Source organism: Panthera onca, chromosome A3 (genome assembly GCF_046562875.1).
Source record: "Panthera onca isolate mPanOnc1 chromosome A3, mPanOnc1 haplotype 2, whole genome shotgun sequence".
In the NCBI taxonomy this organism is placed as follows: domain Eukaryota; kingdom Metazoa; phylum Chordata; class Mammalia; order Carnivora; family Felidae; genus Panthera; species Panthera onca.
Genome location: NC_138341.1, coordinates 41,966,249 through 41,973,554, shown reverse-complemented (window position 1 = coordinate 41,973,554; position 7,306 = coordinate 41,966,249). Strand labels below are relative to the sequence as shown.

Sequence of the window (7,306 nt, the reverse complement as noted above, 5' to 3'; positions counted from 1 at the left end):
GAATTTTTAGTATTTAATATTTTGAATATTATGTTGTAGTATTATAGGAAAATGTAGCTCAATCATTTCCTCACAGCCTAGTTAACTGAAGTTCTGTATCCCTGCTCTGTCTTCAAGGGCCATAAAATGGGAAAAAATAAAGAATAATCAAATGCAGTGCCACATAGGCTTAGATAAGATGGATCCTGTATTTTATTTGGAAGGGTCTGTATATCGCAAACAAAAAAAGACGTTAAGTTGTTTAAAAGACACATGGAGCCTATACCTTGGAATCTGGCCCTCAGTACTGGGAGGGTACACTTTGTGTTTCAGTGCCCACGATCATGAGCAACATCCTCAGGCTCCAGAGAATGCTTCTCCACTGGAGCTGTGTGTCCTATGGCAACCATGGCCTGATGGCATTAGGGTGTGACTGGTGCCAGTATGTCTGGGATGATACTCCTTCCAACTACAAGGAAGATTTGAGTGGTGAAGTTCTTTGGAAAGAGCAAAGACAAATTAGCCTTTTTATGTTTCAGTTTGTGGTCCTGGAAGTACTCCTAATTTAATTCAGTATTTACAGCAGTTGCACATACGAGGAACATTTTGTAGCATTAAACAGTCATATCAGTCCTAGATTTGCATATATGCATGTGTGGGGATAACATCCATGGAGCCTAATACTCTTTGTAACGTTGAATAGAGCTATATCATTACTTTAAGGATAGTGAAATTGCGATATAAGTGACCATTATTTGTATGATGAAGTTGAATTACTTATAGTATTTACTGACCCTTTCCAATATTTGATCAGAATATGTAGAGTACATTGTTTATTTTTAAATCTAAAAATTGATTATTTCCCTTAGCAGTTCTTTGACAATAATTCAGAAATTCATCTTATTTGCAATTGTTTTCAATAAAATAATCTCTGTAAAATACTGGCTTTAACAAAACTGTACTGAGACAACGCGGCGGCGATGTCCGCGAGCCAGGCGAGTGCCGCGGCAGCAGCTGCGGGGTTCTCGCACACGCACAGGGTAGGGCAGGGCAGGGCGGCAGGGCGGCTTGGGCTTCGGCCTCCCTCCAGTTCCCAGGAAGGATAATACTATCCTTAGTTATAACCATAATGAGATGAGTACTGGCAGTGGTGTTAAGTGCCATTTTGAGCTGGCGGCCAGCGCAGAAGCAGCAGCAGCAGAGGCGGAGGCACCGGTGCCTCTTTCTCCTCCCCTTCAGCCTGAGCCATGGGAGGGCGGGCGCTCGGGTGGCTGGAGGCGGTTCCGCTGCCCAAGAAGGGGAATTCTCTTCACCAGGAAATGGAGACTGTTCGATCACCAGGGGCACAAAGTTATCATTGTTGGGCTGGATAATGCAGGGAAAACTACCGTCCTTTACCAATTTTCTATGAATGAAGTTGTACATGCATCACCTACAATTGGAAGTAATGTAGAAGAAATAGTGATTAATCATACGTGTTTCTTAATGTGGGATATTGGTGGACAAGAATCTCTTCGTTCTTCCTGGAACACATACTATACTAACAGAGTTTGTAATTGTTGTTGTGGACGGTACAGACAGAGAAAGAATTTCTGTAACTAGAGAAGAACTGTATAAAATGTTAGCCCATGAGGACCTAAGGAAAGCTGGATTGCTGATTTTTGCTAGTAAACAAGATGTTAAAGAATGCATGACTGTAGCAGAAATCTCCCAGTTTTTGAAATTAACTTCTATTAAAGATCACCAGTGGCATATCCAAGCATGCTATGCTCTTACTGGAGAGGGATTATGCCAAGGACTTGAATGGATGATGTCATGATTTAAGATTAGATGATCTCTACTGACCTCTTCTCATAGACTTTGTATAAATCAAGTGCTGGACTTTATCTGAAAGCTGCAAAAATTAATGGTTTAGATATATTTATAATAAACTGATTTAAACTTTTTCTATAAGAAGAAAAATTAAGACCACTCGTTTGAAAACAAAGATGAAGTCTCACTTTCCAATCTGCTTTCTCATTAGTCCCTTCCAAAGCAAGGTCTTTAAAGCTGTGATTGCCTTTTTTCTCGTAATGAATCCTCTCAGGACATTGTGTAGCCTCTGGTAAGTACAAAGGGAGAAGGAGACATTTTTAACTTTAAGTGCTTTATTGTCAGTATAAGCCTCCCTAGTTGAATGTTGTTCTCTTCTTGTTCCATTAAGTCAGACTACAAATCAGCACATATTCAGTTTCCAATATTTTAAAATGTAAGGTTACTTATGAAAAGTATTTTACATAAGGTTGTATATCTAATGTGTATATACTTCAAGTATATGGCTTTGATTTATGTTCCAAAGAAAAGCAAATAACACAAAAGGTAATACTATCCTTAGTTATAACCATAATGAGATGAGTACTGGCAGTAGTGTTAAGTGCCATTTTGTGCTTTCCCCTGTGTACTCTGTATTGTACTAACCAACCCACAAAATTATTGAGCTGCTCTTAAAAAAAAAAAAGCGAATGAAAAAGAAAGAAAAGGAGAAAGCTTGACATTTTGTACCTATTTTTTTGTTGATCAAATTACATACATGAAAACATGTAATCTGAGTGGAGTATCTGCAAACTTTCAGCTTAGTGTTAGGAATGGACAGAATTTCACATTGAGCAATTCTTGTTCCCTTTGTTGGATCTATGCCATCTAAATTACTGAGAAAATTGTTAATCCATTAATCATTAATTATGATTAAAATTATCAAGTGATTTTTTTCCCGCATTAATTGGAAGCTATTGTATAAAATATGCCTACCCAAAGAAGTATCATCCTATAAATATTATAAAATAATTTACCTAGAGTCTTCTTAGGTATTGAATTATACAAGCAGTTAGAGTGAGTTTGAGATAAAAAGTACTTATTTTCTAAGCAACAAAGGTTATTTCTTAATTTGAAAATTTCTTATTTCTGGAGTTGGGATAGTTTGAGATTTTTTTTGTTTCTACGCTTTTTTTCTTTTTCACTTCTTACTAACCAGTGTGAATGCATTGACAACTATAAAATACAATTTTTTTAATGCTATTAAGAGTTGATCAATGCATGATAAATTATTTTTACAAAGAAGTAACTTGGCCCCAAATATCTTATGTTTGGCTAGTGTATTTTGTTTTTCACTGAAAATGGAAAGATATAAAGGTTGAAGGTATTTTTATTGTACTTGTAAACAGACTTATCCTAAATGTGTTCACACATATTTTTGGGTACTCTCTTTGTATATGTTTCATGCCCTGAAAATCTGAAGGCTGATCCAAACTGGCATGTTTTAGAATGTTCAATAAAAAAAGTAACTACCTTGAATATGAGCCTTTTGGATTTCACGCAGATTTTGATGAGGAGTAATAGTATATACTACAAGCATTGACAAAACTTTGAAAGTTTCTTTCTGTAAAATATAATATACTCAGTAGCTAAATCCAAGTCAGGCATGGGAGATCAGTGTTTAACAGTGGATGTTTTGTGTTTGTATTTATATTATAATGTTCATAATGCAAGTATAACATTTTATAATATTTTAATATTTGTCAACTTGCTTTTACAAAAGTAAAATCTAAATTACTAAAAAAAAACCAATAAAACTGTACTTTTGCCAAAATGAATATAAAAAAAAGTAATTTATATGGAATGAGCATATACTAAACTCTGATATATATTAATTTATTTGATGACTTATCCAAACATTACCAGTGTTCAGGGAAAACACTGATTAAATTCATTGCCTTAGAGGGGCGCCTGGGTGGTGCAGTCGATTAAGCGTCCGACTTCAGCTCAGGCCACGATCTCTCGGTCCGTGAGTTCAAGCCCCGCGTCGGGCTCTGGGCTGATGGCTCAGAGCCTGGAGCCTGCTTCCGATTCTGTGTCTCCTTCTCTCTCTGCCTCTCCCCCCTTCATGCTCTGTCTCTCTCTGTCTCAAAAATAAATAAAAACGTTAAAAAAATAAAAAATAAATAAATTCATTGCCTTAGAGCCTGTGCTTTTTTTAGTCATAAAATTGAAACTTTACACATATCTTTCAATTGTGTCAATGTAAAAATAGTTTTAAGTTAAAAAGATAAAATACAGTAGATATAATGGTGTGTTGGCTATATTTGTGTCTTTGAATATTTAGACATTTGGTTTGAATTTAGATACATGTCTTCATTTGTACTGCTGTTTAGGCCCTGCCAAAGTTAGTGTGATGAACTGAAAGAAGTGTAATATTCTATTTATATTATATTTTGAAGAAAGGAGAGTTCATTGTATACTAAAAAGATGGTCGTGTAGAAGAAATGTGACTTAAACGGAATTTTATGAGATTTGCAGAGCAGTTGCGATGACAGAAGATAAGTCAAGAGAAAGAAATAACAAAATCATGAAAGCAGAAGCAACCAGACATACCCACAGGAACTAAAGGAGCCTCCTGGTTCAGGAGCTCCTCACTGATGTCCAAGGGTACAGGAAGTTGGAGCCTTTCAAGGAGACTCTTAAAAAGCAGGCAGTGGAGTTTAAGACTGAGGCAGTTGTAACCTACACAGAAATTAGAATTAAAATCACAATTTGGAACCTTGAAAGAATTTGTGTCCATACAGAGCCCATTATCAGTTTCATTTTCTCTTCTTTCAAAAACAAAACAAAACAAAACAATTTTATCTAGTGTCTTTTAAATTCCTTTGACATCAAGGATTTTTAGCTTACTTAGATTGTATCCCTTTAATTCCTCTCATAATTTTTTGCATTTGGTAAAGATTACTAAGTAAATGGTTAAATAATAAACTAATTACTCATACCATTAGCTTATTGAAAGAAGATTTTTAATTATTCTAATATTGATGCTGCTGTGAGACTTTATTTCTAACTGAACCGTGAATCTCTCACAGATGAGGAGTAATTCTTTCAGTTTGCCGAGCAGACTTTTTTCACTTGCCAATTGAAGGATATTTGGGTTGTTTTAATTCTGAGTGATTATGAGTAGAGCTTTCCTGGGTTGAATAGTGTCTTCTAAAAATTCATGTTCACTCAGAGCCTATAAATGTGACCTTATATGGAAATAGGGTCTTTCTAGATGTGATCACGTTAAATGAGGTCATTCTACATATAGTAGATTCTAAATCCTGTGACTGGTGTCCTTGTCAGGAAAGGGACATTTGGATATACAGAGACACAAAGTACACGCAGAAGGGAAAAAGTCCATTTGGAAATGAAGGCAAAATTTGGAGTGATGCAGCTAGCCAAAGGAAACCAAGGATTTCTGGCAATCACCATCAACTAGGAGGAGGCAAGGAAGGTTTGGATTCTTTCTGAGAGCCTACAGAGGAGAACTTCTTGCCTCCAGAATGAGAAGACAATAAATTCCCCGTTTTAAGCTATCTAGTTTATCGTATTTTGTTACACAGACGTATGAATCTAATATAGAACTGCTATGCTAGGTCATATGATTATTTGCTTAGCTTTTGTAAGAAATTGTCAAATTGTTTCTTACTTAGCCTTCCCACCAGAACTCGATGAAAGTTCTGTTTGTTCTGGGTCCCATCCGGCCCCTAGTACACTACCTTTTAATTTTAGCAGTCCCTAGAGATGTGCAATAGCAATTAACTGTGGTTTCAAATTTTGCATTTCCTCAGTGACTGATGTTATTTTTGATGTGGTTGTTATCTAGATCTCTGAATTAGGCCTTTAAATGCCATTTATCCCCCCCTTCATTTCCTAAAATGTGTTTCCCTTGTCTCTTTTTCTCTTCTCTTTCGCTTAGTTGAATTTATATCAATTTTTTTTTCATATCATGATAATGGAGTTTCAGGAAGAATCATAGGTTAATGCATGCATTCAACCCACCATCTTTCCCAGAACTCCAGGCTTGATTTTTATTCAAAATTACTTACAAATATGAAGGTGGAAATTAAAGAGACAGGTTTGATAAAATATAAATTATACAAATTAGGGGCGCCTGGGTGGCGCAGTCGGTTAAGCGTCCGACTTCAGCCAGGTCACGATCTTGCGGTCCGTGAGTTCGAGCCCCGCGTCAGGCTCTGGGCTGATGGCTCGGAGCCTGGAGCCTGTTTCCGATTCTGTGTCTCCCTCTCTCTCTGCCCCTCCCCCGTTCATGCTCTGTCTCTCTCTGTCCCAAAAATAAATAAAAAACGTTGATAAATTATACAAATTAAGAAAATTGCATTGCCTTTGAAATTAACTTCCTATTTTTATAGCAGTGTAGACATTGTTACATTCATTGCACACCCATTGACAGTAAGATATAAGCTTAAAGTACATATGTAAGAATGCATAAAGTTTCATTTCCCGACTCTTGATAAATTTAAACATTCTAAGTCAGCATTCCTAATGTACTTAACCTCTATGATGATTTCAAAACACCTCCAATTTTTTTTTATTCCTCCTTTCAAGAGATGAGGCTGAACTTCCCTTCCCTTGGGTGTAGCCTGGGCTCAGTGACTTGCTACTAATGAAAATAATGAAAGAGAAGTGATGGGATATGAGTGTCTTTTAGCTTTTCTTTTTAGCTTAGCTAAAAGACACTGTGATCCAGCTCTCAAGATTTTATTTCACTCTCTATTATACTTGACTCATATAGTATTTTGGCACATCCAAGGGAAATAGGAGAAAACAAAGAACATGAAGCACCAATAAAATAAAGCTATTTTCTGTTTCCTCTATTTCATTTTCCCTTATCCTGTCCAGCATACTCTGGAGGCTGGTGGTTTTCTTGTTTTGTTTTTTTCTGTTGTTGTTGTTTTAAAAGTTTTTTTTAAATCTTAACTTCAGTTCTCTACCAATGAATTAAATGACCATGATAAGAGTCCTCTGGTGTGACATTTGACATGTAAAAGAAAAACTAGAGAATTCATATAATTTTTTTCTCTCTCTCAGGAAAGCCTTGTGAGAACTGAAACCAACATATTTTCCTGTGTTCATGTTAAAGAACTCTGGGACTAGGCATCTTTTCCTTTCTCTATATTAAACAATGTGAGGATAGGGAAAGATAAGATCGATACTTGCTACATTAGAATAAGTTCAGTACTTGCTGTTAGATGAGATTACAAAGTATGTGAACAACTGACATGTCCAGATGAACTACGTGATCATCCATCCATCAAATACCAGGATCCCTGGGCTCACAATCCAAATTTTATGATTTTATCAACTCTGCTTATTCCCAACTAAAACCCTAATAATATCTTCTCCTGATTATCTCCTTCTAGGAAGGATACTACTAATTATCCCCTAAGGGATTGTTCTTTATTGCAGTTGGCTTTGCTTCAACAATAGATTTCCTGCTTATCCTTTGAATATCAACACTTGTCAA

At 36.1% G+C, this 7,306-nt stretch overlaps 1 pseudogene; it reads left to right on the top strand.

Annotated features, from left to right (window-relative positions):
• Positions 1 to 1,284: 1,284 nt before the first annotated feature.
• Positions 1,285 to 2,246, top strand: LOC132693765 (ADP-ribosylation factor-like protein 5A pseudogene; annotated as a pseudogene).
• The last annotated feature ends 5,060 nt before the right edge of the window (positions 2,247 to 7,306 follow it).